The sequence below is a fragment of the Mytilus galloprovincialis genome, chromosome 11, assembly GCF_965363235.1.
Source record: "Mytilus galloprovincialis chromosome 11, xbMytGall1.hap1.1, whole genome shotgun sequence".
Classification (NCBI taxonomy): domain Eukaryota; kingdom Metazoa; phylum Mollusca; class Bivalvia; order Mytilida; family Mytilidae; genus Mytilus; species Mytilus galloprovincialis.
The window spans coordinates 48,190,193-48,204,753 of record NC_134848.1 but is presented as its reverse complement, the minus strand read 5'-3'; the positions used below and the strand labels follow the sequence as shown (position 1 = coordinate 48,204,753).

The window sequence follows — 14,561 nt, the reverse complement described above, 5'->3', positions numbered from 1 at the left end:
AAACAAGAATAAATATCAGACAGAGAGAAAACAAATGACATTTAAATCAATTGTGAACCAGTACAAAGGTTAGCATTGTATTATTAAAATAAGGAAAACAATTGGATAAACAAAGTGTCCGTTTCCTTTTTATGTATTCCCGTGTGAAATGGGAAACGTACCGTATAACACCATACAAGCTTTTTTTAAATTTTATTTGTAGTTTTGCACATCATTCTAACTGTGGTGAATTTACCTCTTTATAATGTTTAGTTTTTCTGTCTGAATTAAATTCAAAAATGGGCGATTGATTTAGTAAAAAATACTGTATTACAATTGAAGCTCGATGAATTCAAAGTTTGCATGTCAAGTAATATCTTGTTTCTTGGCAGTTTTATTCTTATTTCGTTGGTCGCTTTTATTAAATTAATGAAATAAATGACTGTTGTCTGCTCTATGGTAGGGTTGTTGCCTCTTTGACACATTCTCTATTTCCATCCTCAATTTCAGCATAATAAATAGTTATCAAAGGTACCAGGATTATACTTTAATACGCCAGACGCGTGTTTCGTCTACATAAGACTCATCAGTGACGCTCAGATCAAAATAGTTATAAAGCCAAATAATTGCAAAGTTAAAGAGCATTGAGGACCCGCAATTCAAAAATGTTGTGCCAAATACGGCTAAGGTAATCTATTCCTGGGGTAAGAAAATCCTTAGTTTTCGAAAAATTTTAAGTTTTGTCAACACATGAATAGAAACTTGAATGTTGATGTCACTAAACACATAATAAATTCTACAAAAAAATAAATAGAAGATACTAAACGGATATTAAACGGGTAAACCATCGACATTACTAAGGATGATTTTGCAACCGTGGTAATGGTTTATAAACATTAATATTTGAATGAGTTTAATACTCGAATCTGAATAACAAAATAAAACAAAAATTGTGTGGCAAGTATTTACCCGTTATTTATTGATATGCGGCATCGGTTTTGCTCATTTTTGCAGGTCGTATGGTGACATATATTTTCTAGATTCTACGCTATTCGTTTCTGTTATATTGCATTCGAAACATAGTTGTCTTATTTCCATATACTTTGGGATGAACATTATGTAAATGCAGTTATGTGTCATGTAATATATATATATTCTCTTTGCAATATAACAATCAGCTGTTAAACCAGTAACTTAGTTAATAACTGGTCCATTAATTTTTTTAAACCTGCTAGTATATGATACGGATCAAATTGCTAACTGAATTTATATGTTTCCTAATTGATCCCCTCTTTACAACGGTTAATAATATTTAAAAATTTTGACATCTATTGTAACAGCATATTAATTGAAAAATATAATTAAATTAGTTCATTAAATGAAGTCGTCGTTATTTTGTGTTTGCTAAATATATAAATAATAAATAATAAGGTAAACGTTTTCAGAATAAATATCGGAAACATATGACGAATGTGACCTATGATCGTGGAAGAATATAAAAGCAAAACAAGGAAATATGATATATAATATAAACAGCCATCGTGTAAAATGGTGAGCTTCTATAATTTTAATATTTAGTTTTACATTTTGAACGCGTCACTTTACAGTATCTCTAGTTTTGATAACTATGATAGAATATAAAAAATGTAATAAATCAATATGGAAAATCAGCAATATTCGTTAAGGAGCGATTATCATGGGAAAAGACTACAGTTAAGTAGATCCCGTGTCTTTGTTGTTCAATTCATATTTTCCGACCTTCCAATTTCCTCATCTTTAAGATACCAAAAGTCATTCAAAAACTTACGATGACTTATTTTCTAAGTACTTAGCTTTGAGAGAAGTTTATTTATGAATGATAAATTTCTATCTTTTCAGATTTATATTTTTAAATCATTAAAAAATGTAATTGTTTGATGTTATGAAACTTGTTAAATAGACTTAGAAGACGATGTATCATTATCAAAACCAAACATGTTCTATTTTTAATTTTAGTATAAATGCGTTTTAAATATAATTTCAAAACTAGTACATCTGATCATTATGTTATTGTTTGGAATATTCTCGTATTCTTATCTTTCATGTTTGCTAATGTGCTATGTCTATATGACTTAAGGTATAACTTCGATGCATGTGGAGTGGCTCTGTTCTTATACAACCCGTTATTGTGCTATTGCAAAACATATTTGTATGGTTGTCGTTCATTTGTGCTATGTGCTTTTTCTATTTGTCTTTTTATGTTTCTTTGATGCATATATGACGTGGCTCTGTACTTATACATCCCGTCATCGTGTTTATTGTACTATAGTAAATTTGTGTATTCTTGTCTTTAGTTTTGCGAAAATGCTTGGTCTATATGCCATTTTTTTTATTCTTTATTAAATATTTTTGCTTCCTTATTACATATTTGTGCTTCTCTGTTATATATTTTTTTTTAGTGATTAAGATTATAACACAATTTTTACTGCTTTATAGTTGTTTATATAATGGAATTTGATGCGTCTGTCATACAAGAGAGAGGTTTAGCTAGCTATATAACCTGGTTCAATCCACCATTTTCTGCATTAGAAAATGCCTGTACCACTTCAGGAATATGACAATTGTCGTCCATTTGTTTGATGTGTTTTATCCTTTGATTTTGCCATTTGATCAGGGACTTTCCGTTTTGAAATTTCTTCGATGTTTAGTATTTTTGTGATTTTACTTTTAACATGACTTTCAAATTATTTTTAGAGATATCTACCATACCCATGACTCCCCTTTACATTATATCTTGTTTTATGGCATAATGTATACAACGCGACTGTCGTACTAGTTGGAGGTTTAGCAAGGTATAAAACCAGGCTTAATCAACCCTTCTCTTCTTTAGGAAATGCCTGCTTGTACCACGCCAGGAATATGACATGTGTTTTCAACACTTTTAATGTGTTTGAGATTTTCATTTTGCTTTCTGTTAAGGGCCTTTTCTTTTTTTAGTTTATTATTGAACAGGCAAAAAAAAAACATTAAATAAGAATAAATACAGAAAATTCTTTTATCATGGTAAAGAAATTAATCTCGTAGATAATATATATAGACGCTATTGATGCGTTAGAGAGGATTTAATTAACTATTTACAAAATTGATCGTAACGCATTCTTGTATATCAAGTATAATGTCAATGATTTATGTAAAATATCGAGATTCCCATTTTTAGGTACTTTTTCATGTGTAAAATCTACATTGGAAATTTGAACAATCAGAATAGATCAAAATTTGCTATATCATTTCATTTTCCAAATGAATGGAGCATTTAAATCATCCCTTTATAAATTTTACAAACGCCTTTACGAGATGGTTGACCGTAAAGGAATATTCGTCTCACAGATTATCGCGGACATATTACTAATGTCGTAACTACAATCACGTCTCCTTTTCACTAATGTAACCAACTGATCAAGACTTATTACCGGTTGTTGACGAACAAAAGCAACATGGCAGATGCCACATGTGGAGTGACATCTGCATACTGCTCCGGGCACTTGCTATCACCCCTTGCTTTTGTGGGTGTTCGTGTTGCTTTGTTTTATATGTTGTGTTTGTGAACAAATGTTTATTTGTTAACCCTTTTATGTTTTTTACCCATGGCGTTGTCAGTTTATTTTCTACTTATGCGTTTGAACGTCCCTCTGATATATTTTGCATCTCTTTTTATATATGTCATATGGAGAATGTGTTAATTGTCATCTTTTGAAAATATTTTATATATCTAACTTTGTATATGTCTCGCACAAAAGCATTACATTTAGTACAGCAGTGTGTTTGAAAACAAACCGTATCAATTTTTGTACATAGCGTATCCTTGAATACACTTCATCATGTGGTCTCTAGACAAGAACCTGAGGAGGTATAAAACTACAAAACAAGTTAACTTTAACAATATATTCATCATAGCCTGACGAAAGCTTAAACAGACATAATACTTTATTTGTATACATTGACTTAATCCTCTTCATTCCTTTTGTAACATAGGGCTGCCACAGTCGATTGCCACTTTACTCTATTTTGGGCTATTCTTTAATTATATCCAATCTCTTCCAGCTTATTGTGTCTTGATCTTCTCCGGCTGGGAAATGGTTTCCCCGGTCTCCGATGGTACCTACAGGTTTCCGCAAAGTGTGCCCAATCCATTGATTGCCATGTTCTTTTCCTTAGCTGTTTAATTGCTGGTTCCATAAGCATTTGTTACTTATTGTTTCTGGCCATCAAAATTTACAAATTCGGCGCAGGCATTTGTTGATAAAAACCTGGACTTGATGTTGTATCCCTGCTGTAAGTCGCCAGGTTTATGCTCCATAAAAAAAGAATGATTTTACATTGGTGTTGAAAATTCTAATTTTGTGTTTTCTGTAAATGATGTTGATTTCCAAACTGGCTTCATCATAGCAAAGACTTGTCGAGCTTTACTTATACTTGTCCTGATGTCTGCATATGTCAATACTGGTCAGTGCAGCTTCTGTTTGATCTGAAACCTGCTTGTTCATCTCTTAGTACATTATCCATAGCATCTTTAATTCGGCTGAGTATAATTTTGCACAGTAATTTACAAGCTACTGATAGAAGTGTTATGCCTCTCTAATTCTCACATGGCCCTTAATCTCCTTTCTTTGGCAGCTTCACTAACAAACCCTTTACCCAGGGGCGTAGCAGGCGGTACGGCAGGTACGGCAGCCGCCGTACCAATAATTTTTGTTGGTACGGCATGCCGTACCAATAATTTGAATATTTATTTTTTAAATCCAAAGGTTTTTGAATGGAAATAAAGAAAACAAGTCATTTAAAGGAAATAACAAAGATAGAAAATCCATTTATGAGTCATTAGTAATTTACCGTATACAATCATTAATACCGGTTGAATAGAAATAAGAGGACGTGGTATGAGTGTCAATGAGACAACTCTCAATTCAAGTCACAATGTGTAAAAAAGAAAACAATTATAGGTAACATTACGGTCTTCAATACGGAGCCTTGTCTCACATCAAACAGCAAGCAATACAGAACCCCATAACGACTAAGGTAAAACAATTCAAACAATAGAATCAACAGTAAAATCTATATAACAAAAAACGAGAAATGAGAAATGAGAAACACTTATGAACCACATCAGCAAACGACAACCACTGAAAAACAGTCTCCTGACATTATCAAGATGCTAGATTTATTGATTGACAACATCTTTGCACCAAACTCTGCATTCCTATTTTAACCAATTGTTCTTCTCTTCTTGCCGACTTGTTCCTTTATTCTTATGAGGCTGACTTCATACAGGCACTTCTTTGGAAGAAATGAAAGAAGTTAGAACTATCCTTTAACTTGACTTTCTTCTATATCATGTATATAGATGATGTTCTCTCACTAAATAATTCAAAATTTGATAACTTTACGACCAAAGAGAGAATTTCAGCTTCGAAATTGTAAACTTTTCATTTCTATGTAGCAACATTCCAGCAGCGTCGACATACGGAGTATAATACCTCCTAATTGTTACGATATTCCCGGGCATGTATTTCCTATAATTATTTCATTGATAGAGGGTTGCTTACCCTTCCGGAGCACCCGAGATCACACCCAGTTTCGTGTTGGCTTATGTTGTTTAGTCTTTAGTTTTCTGTGTTGTGTCTTGTGTACTATTAGTTTTTTGTTTTTTTAGCCATGGTGTTGTCAGTTTATTTTCGATCTATGAATTTTAATGTCCCTCTGGTATCTTTCGCCCCTCTTTTCTACAAGTGTCCTGGCTAAAAAAAAAATCATACCAACAGTTGAATGACTTTTTTGTATGAATACTATGCCTCAGCTGTTTAAAGAGTTACCGCAAAGAAAGTTATCGAACAAAACATACGACAAACAAAATGCGAGTTAAATTTCTCTTGTAATTTAACACTGTTTTGATTGATTGAAAATTTACAAATTTTACGCCATTGAACAAAAGGCGTAAAACTTTAGGCAGATTTTTTTGAAGAAAAAAAAATCCAAAGAGACAAAAATTCAGTGAGGCATTTGGTTGAATATTATTTTTCCTTAATTACGGAGTTTCATCATCTACAAATTTACGATCTACTGTGTGATATTGAAAATGGCTGAAAGTAAGCATTCCGTTACACTAAAATCTGAAACCAAGCGTTACGAATATACACACCATGGATATAAGTCCAGCAGTCACATTTACATGTAGTCGTCGATTTGATCCCGATGCCTTATCCTTAGAATGGCACATAATGATAGAACAGCTCATTTACATATTTGTTGTTTTAGTGATCACTGACAGAAAAAAATAAACAACAAGAATGTGTCCATAGTACTCGGATGCCCAGCTCGCACTTTCATTTTTTATGTTCAGTGGACCATTAATTGGGATCAAAACTCTAATTTTGAAATATAATAAGAAAGATTATACCTTTAGGAACATGATGTCAACTAAGTTTCAAGTTGGTTGGACGTCAACGTCACCAAAAACTACCTTGTTATTTATTTATTTATTTTTATTTTTATTTATTATTTTTTATAAAGATAATACTAAATTAGCCAGCTATTTACGATATTTTTGTGCAGCTGAACTTTTAAGTGAATGCCTTTTTTACACTATAATCACTGTGTTTAGAAATGACGACGAACGAAATTGTTCTAACGTCTGCTGTTCTCAGTTTAGAGGAGGGACATCACGAGACTCTATTCTAAGTTCTTTGTACATTGTTATGTTTCTACTATATTTCAAGTCATCGTTTCAAAAGTTCTAGCGTTGTCATCAGGAATTTCCGAAACCATTGATTATTATGGCAGTGTGACCATATTTACAATGCAAATAGATTTGTTATAAGCAGTGTCATAGTTTCCTTATTTGATCTTATTTGTCCTACCCAGACTACGGGGAATTTTGATAATCTATTCACCAATGTGACCATAGTTCCTTTTACCCCCTGACTACTTTTAGCGAAGATTTGATAGTCTAATATTAGTATCTTAATTCCCCGCAACCGCTATACAGAATTGCACGCATTTTTCTTTTATTCTTTCTAATAATTTCCAAGCAGCAGCATGTCAAGACCCCTAGCCAGGTGTCCGACACAAGTTGAAAGTATTATTTTTAGCTAAGATGTTTTCTATCAGTTGGATTGTTGACTTTTTTTACACATATTTCACGTTTGTTATTCTTTTTTTATTTTATTTTGAAGTTTATTACTTAAAAAAATGGAATTTTCAGGAGTGAAATTTTAGTGTCAGAAAAGAGTCAGAATGCAGGATTTTGCACCATTTATTCAAAAATTTCTCGGGGCCCCGAACCCCCGAACCCCTGCCGAGTGACCGCCTCTACGAGGCGGGATGACTCGCTTCGCGAATCATTAATTTTCCTGCCGTACCAATATAAATTTGGGTGCTACGCCTCGGCACTTGTATTACATTCGCACCTTATTTAGAAAACAAAGTGTGAACTAAAAAAACGTACATAATAGGGGAAGTAAACATTATGTTGTAACCTTCGTCCATATGATATCAAACGAATATGTCAAATGGCATATAGACAAAGCACATAGGAAACAATGTAAGACAAGAAGACAAAAATGACCACATCACAACAGCACATTGTCGGGATTCATTAGGACCGCGCCACGTCAAAACGATAATACCAAACACGGACTAAGCGTCAGTACCTAGAATTTGTACTTCAAGATTATCATTCAATAACATAGCTTGAAAAGATTCAATAATATAGCTTGAAAAGATTCAATGATATAGCTTTAAAAGTGTTCGCTCATTTCCATTAATAGGTTAATTCAATTGCTATAAAACATCTGTGAAATAAAACATTTTAAAAGTTGTCTTTAATTTAAAAAAAAAAATTATGAGACATTTCCAAAGGTATTCATCCTGAATACGTGTCTTTTTCCTCAAACTTCTTCAAAAGATTCACCAAATCAGCAGTAATGATAATTCTGATAAACTGTCAGTTGAGAATCTTACATTACGACACAATATTGCACAAGTTATGATTCATTATTATGAACTTGCAATTGTTCAGTATAGTAAAAAATTTCCAAGGCTCAATTCTTATCACAATGTATTTGAAAGAGTGATATTGCCTCCATGGAAAATAGTGTAACACGGATTCATCCCTTCGAAAATTTATAACAGTTATGGAATATCTGTATTGGATGACTTTAATATTTAACGCTTGTCATGTCAGCAAACACGTTACCATAATTATATAGTTATATATGAAATCAAGAATTGAAATAGGCAACATGTCAACGAGAAAACAACCTGACCTAAATGCAGAAAACAGGACAAAGCCGGGTCAAAACATGTAATGACATTTAACATGTAGTACATGAATTTGAAAAGAGATGTAAAAACATAACTAAAGATAAAGAAGCATACACCAATGAAATTTGGAGTTCAGTCTCAAACAATTATAGATAAAATATCTCAATGGGTGGTTATCGATTTAACTATTTTGAATACACGACTTGATGAATAACCAAAATGCATAGAGAAGAACGAATTTTGATTACAACAAACGGGATTAAATTATAAGTAAAACAATTTAGGTGTTATCGAAAACAAATTTGACCGTACGCATTGAGAACTTTTTGATGATCTTAAAAACGCGTAATGGTTATTTATGTACTGTAAATAATCTACAGTACAGGTAAAAAAAAAACATCTTTTGTTGTATTAGCTATATATACTTGATTCAATGGCAAGTATTCAAAGAAAGGTAATTAGACTATACGTATAAACCTCACTTTGAAGCGCCTCTCCAACCTCGGATCAATTTTGTGTGAAAGTTTTAATTCATAATTCTATTATCATAGAGACTTTAGGAGACCAACACGTAGCTCTGGCTTTTTGCAATCCTCTTTTAAAGAGTGAGGAATTGAATATAATCCGTCTCAAACAAAATTTATCCTTCATCTATTTTATAAGATTTGAGTTGGTGAACGCTTACACACGATAAACAATGTATAGCAATTCAATCATTTATCAAATGACATGTCTGATAATGATTTGACTGGAGTAGATAATGACTATTAAAATTGCTTTCATTTCGAGTACATAAACATACTATTGCTTTACATATATGTGTCAAAAAAACAAATGTGTTTGATAAGATGTGGTAGGATGAAATAAAAGAGACACGGATTAATATCAGAGAGACAGATTAACATAATGGAAATCTTGTTTCCAAATCCCTTTGTATTAATGTATTACTGTATTAATATAATGTTATTTACATAGTGTCAATATATACGTCAGTAAACCATATAAAGTGACAGCGACGCTCGAATCCCCAATTGGAAATATATCGTATACCATGTAACAAATTTATCATTCCGACTATCTGTATGTGTTGCAATAAGAATAGAGTTGTCTCATTTGGAGATTTCCAATGGGAAAAAAGTGTGCCCCTCTTCTTGTCAAATAGTTTCTTTATTATGAGGCAGACTTCGTATAGGAACTTCTGAGGAAGAAAGATAAGAAGTAAGAAATATCCTTTAACTTTACGTTCTGATATAAAGATGATGTTCTGTCACTAAATAATACAAAATTTGGTGACTATAATGACCGGATCTATCCCATCAAATAGAGCTAAAGGATACAACAGAAACAGTTAAGTCTGCATTATATCTTGACATACATCTAGAAATTGACAATGAGGGTCAGTTGAAAACAAAACTTTTCGACAAATGAGATGATTTCAGCTTCCCAATTGTGAGCTTTTCATTCCTATATAGAAACATTCTAGCAGCGCTTGCATACGGAGTATATATCTCCCAATTGATACGATATTCCAGGGCTTGTATTTCCTATCATGATTTCCTTGATGGATGATTGCTGCTCACAAGGAAGCTATTAAACCAAGAGTTCCAAATGGTGAAGTTGAAATCATCCCTTCGTAAATTTTACGGACGCCATCACGAGTCGGTTGACCGTTATGGAATAACCGTTTCACAGATGATATCGGGTATGTTCCTTATGTCGTAACTACAATACCCTTCCTTTTTCACGAATGTGACCAACCGAATCAGACTATTTACCGGATTTGTTATAACATAAGCAACACGAAGGGTGCCACATGTGGAGCAGGATCTGCTTACCCTTCCGGAGCACCTAAGATCACCTCTAGTTTTGGTGGGGTTCGTGTTGGTTAGTCTTTAGTTTTCTATGTTGTGTCTTCTGTACTATTATTTGTATGTTTGTCTTTTTATTTTTAGCCATGGCGTTGTCAGTTTATTTTCAATCTATGCGTTTGAATATCCCTCTGGTATCTTTCGTACCTCCTTTGCAATCATACTGCATCTTCTTATTTTCATATTAAAGTGTTCGATTTTAAGAACATAACTCCATTAGTCCGCCCCAAAAAAATAATGTCAACAATAACAATTGAATATCAACAACCTTCATATAACAATAACAAAACAGAACTTTCAAAACACTTAAACAATCAAATAGTGTCAAAGTCGTAACTCCACTTGTAACCGTGTATTGAAATAAGCCCCGCCTCCCTACTAACCTAATATGGAATATACACGGTCTCCACGCGGACGCTTTCAACTAATCATATTCATAGAAATGTAAAGGAGGTAAGATAAGTATTTGTCATGTCCATGATTGTAGAAATAAAATGTTTTAAGTAAAATGCATAACTATGTGGAACGCATATATCCCGTCGAACTTTAAATACAGGAAACATCAAATAAACAGGTAAGACTGTATAATATATTGACATAAATACGGACAATGACAATATATGAACGTTTAAAAACAAATCTAAACGACAATTCAAAGAGATGAACGTTTAAAAACAAATCTAAACGACAATTAAAAGAGATGAACGTTTAAAAACAAATCTAAACGACAATTAAAAGAGATGAACGTTCCATATATATAAGGTAACACTTTAACGGCGCATACATATGGAGTTATATCTAGTAAAGGATTTACTATACTATAGTCTGTATTTTCTATCATGATTTCTATGATTGAAAAATTGTTCTAATCCTATGCAGCTATTTAGAAAAGAGTTCCAAGTAGTGAAGTAACTGTAATCTTTTGATAAATACTACGGACGCCATTTTGAGTTAAACTACCGTTATCGAATATCTGTTTCACTATAAATATAGAAACCACAATCCCGTTTTCATTTCCACTAATAGGACAACACTGAATTGAGTTTATAAATATGTTTAAATCCGATGAGCAACATTGAAGAACCTAAGATCCCTCCTTGTTTTGTATAGAACGAATTTGTGTTTTTCTTTCAATTTTTTTCTTTATGGTTTCTCAATGTTGGCAACAGTCTTGAATATCCTTTGTTACGAAAACAATTTCAAAATTATACACTTGCTTTAACTATAAAAAAATATATAAAAAACGGAGCACATTATTACACAAAGAATAATAAAATTTCTGCTTCTGGTGTCTCTAATGGTATAACGTTTTTGTTTACGTTATATACACAACGTCCGAAATGCATGTGGTAACATCACGATACGGAGACGATCATATGAAAAATAACTACTCGTTTATCAACAGGTGTGCTAAGACGATTCGGAGAACCATGGTTTAGTGGTAAGTGCTTCTAACACAAAGGTTCCTGGTTCAATCCCCGTTCCAAAATGGAAAGGGGATGATATAAGTAGTAATAACTTGTTTTCCAAACCACTATAAATAAATACGTTTAGACAAAGACGATTTGTAATGTCCTCACTTCAAACTCATTAGGTTTTTAAAGTTATATCGACGGAATATATATCATGTGTACAAATTATGTTGTTCTGTACAAGTAATCAGCATTTTGTGATTATATTTACATAGTTATATAAAATAATCGTAGTGTCTAGCTTATCACTATTTTATTTCCACAACTACATATACATGCAGTCTTGCACATAGTACTGACACAACATTTTATGTAAAAACACCAAAGGATAGGTTGTGGACATAGGATTTGGTTTTAGTCAAAAAATAAAAACATAATCTAAACCAATGTATCAGGTGCCCTTATTTGTATTTCTGTAGCTGTATACTGATTACTTGTACAAAAAACCTGACAAAAAAATAATTTTACACAACATATACCTGGTTGATTGCATATTTTTGTCATAAACTGTAAAAAGAGTTTAGTTATACATGTTAAACGCATGTGTGAAACGTAATCGCTATTTGTGGTTAATTACTTGACTTTCAATGAAATTATAATCGAAATAAAAATTGATAAAAAAAATCAGAGTAGTGTACAGTTATATAACTTTTATTGAATTAAGAACGGTGATCACATTCATTCTCAGTATTAAAATACAAATCAAATATTCATTCGGGCAAATAAAATGTTCAAGTATTAATAAATTATCGTCATATGATACTTTAGAATTTGAAAAAAAGATTTATATACTGGACTGATAAGGTTTTACATTAAAACACGTGTACATGAACTTTTTTTAAATATAAGTTAAAGTAAAATATGTTTTATCAACTTGAGGTACTGATACAAATATTCAGAGTTGCAATCTACCTCTTCATAGACAGCAATTCCACATCACATTAGTGTGGCATTTATCAATACTAATTTTACTTCAAGTTGTTTTTCTGTTGAGAGGTATACGGAAAGAAGTATGTCTAATATGAAACTATAACTAGATTAATTGTTCTGAGGTTTGCAAGAGAGGCGATCTATTGGAACTAGATTTCTCTCAATCATAATGTACCAGATATTTTAAAGCTACCGAACTTTCTATCAACACATCTGATGATTTGAAGTCTCTTTTGACATGTTTGATAGTAACAGTACGGATTTTGTTTTTGCATGAAAAAAAAATATGTTAATTCTGGCACTCGCAATCTGTGGAAAAAAGAAAAAAAACTGCAACCTAGTTATATTCTTCATCGTTGATATCACGACGTTTTGATATATGCATCAGCTTAAAAAATATTGACTCCTTCCTACATTTTATTTCATAGTATCTACACCCCTTTTTTTATTCCTTACCCCGTCAGCAATACATTCAATTCAATTCCGTATATGTTGATATCAAAAACTAGACCGATTATTTACTGCGATTGTACAACTGAAGATGGCATGGCGGTATACCCCTGAACTACCTTAATGTAATGATAAATATATTTGACAAATAATGCATGTACGACGTGACTGTTATCTTTGGGGGAAAAATATCTGCAACCGAGTTATGTATTTCACCGTTGATATCACGACCTTTCCATATATCATGAATCTTAAACATATTGACTTCTTTCCTACATTTTACTACACCCCTTTTTATTCCTCATCCCTTCCGCAATACATTAATTTTAATTCCGAGTATGTTGTTAAAGGTAAAAAAAAAGTAAAATCATGATATGGTTTGATTTAATATAAAAAAAAAAAGATGTGGTATGATCGTCAATGAGACAACTATCCACAAAAGACCAAAATGACACAGACATTAACAACTATAAGTTGAAAACAAATTCCCTACAGCAACTTTAAAATGAATTCCATATCTTGTAAAATTCTTAAAAACAAATTGTACAAAAAAACAAAAGAATTATTTTACAATTCGATTTCCATATAGAAATAAGCATTGCTATACAGTATCCGAAGATGTCGCCATTGTTGTGAAACTTTAGATTACGTGAATACAGTGCAATCAAGTTTTTAAATTAACTTAATCAAATTGTACTTTAAAAAACCAAAACTGTATATTTTCGCATCAATGTCAATGATACATGGAGTGAGTGAACACTTGTAAATAAATGATTTTTTCTAAAAAGAATAAACGCATTATAAAAAAAACATACCTTTGTAGATCGTCACAATATATATGTTATCACGTTGCTATTGGCATGTATACACTTCATTCCCTTTCAATATGTTTTATTGGACCCATAAAACTGTCTATTTTTTTTTCGAAACACGATAAACGATCGGTGTGTTGATAAATTTTTTTCTTATAATAAGAATACAACAATTGTATTAACTAATTCATTATGAAAATGATTCATCTTACTTTAAGAAAATATATTTAAAAGGTAGGTGTTTTACGTCTAGTGACAAACGAAACAGGCATAATCAAGGCGAGAATATGTTATGCTACGCTGAGTCTTTTTTTAACGGGGAAATTCACATCTGAACATGTAAATCTACTATGACAAATTAAGCTTCATTCTGCATTAAAAAAAACCAATACAAACGGGGATTACCGAGCAAACATCTTAAGTATCTAAAGATAAGATAGAAATGTTTCCTGCTTGGAACAAAGAATAAAAATGAGAATGGAAATGAGGAATGGGTCAAAGAGACAACAACCCGACCAAAGAAAAAAAACAACGGCAGAAGGTCACCAACAGGTCTGCAATGTATCGAGAAATTCCCGCACCCGGAGTCGTCTTTCAGCTGACCCCTAAACAAATATATACTAGTTCAGTGATAATGAACGCTATACTAATTTCCAAACTGTACACAAGAAACCAAAATGAAAATAATACAATACTTACAAAGGCCAGAGGCTCCTGACTTAGGACAGGCGTAAAAATGCGGCGGGGTTTGT

At 32.2% G+C, this 14,561-nt stretch overlaps 1 protein-coding gene across 1 annotated transcript in view; it reads right to left on the bottom strand.

The window, feature by feature from the left end:
• Positions 1-13,876, bottom strand: part of LOC143052296 (uncharacterized) — a 46,697-nt gene extending 32,821 nt beyond the window's left edge. The window contains exon 1 of the mRNA XM_076225308.1: positions 13,813-13,876. The gene's annotated coding sequence lies outside the window, so the exon portion shown is untranslated. The remainder of the gene's footprint in view (positions 1-13,812) is intronic.
• Between the last annotated feature and the right edge of the window lie 685 nt (positions 13,877-14,561).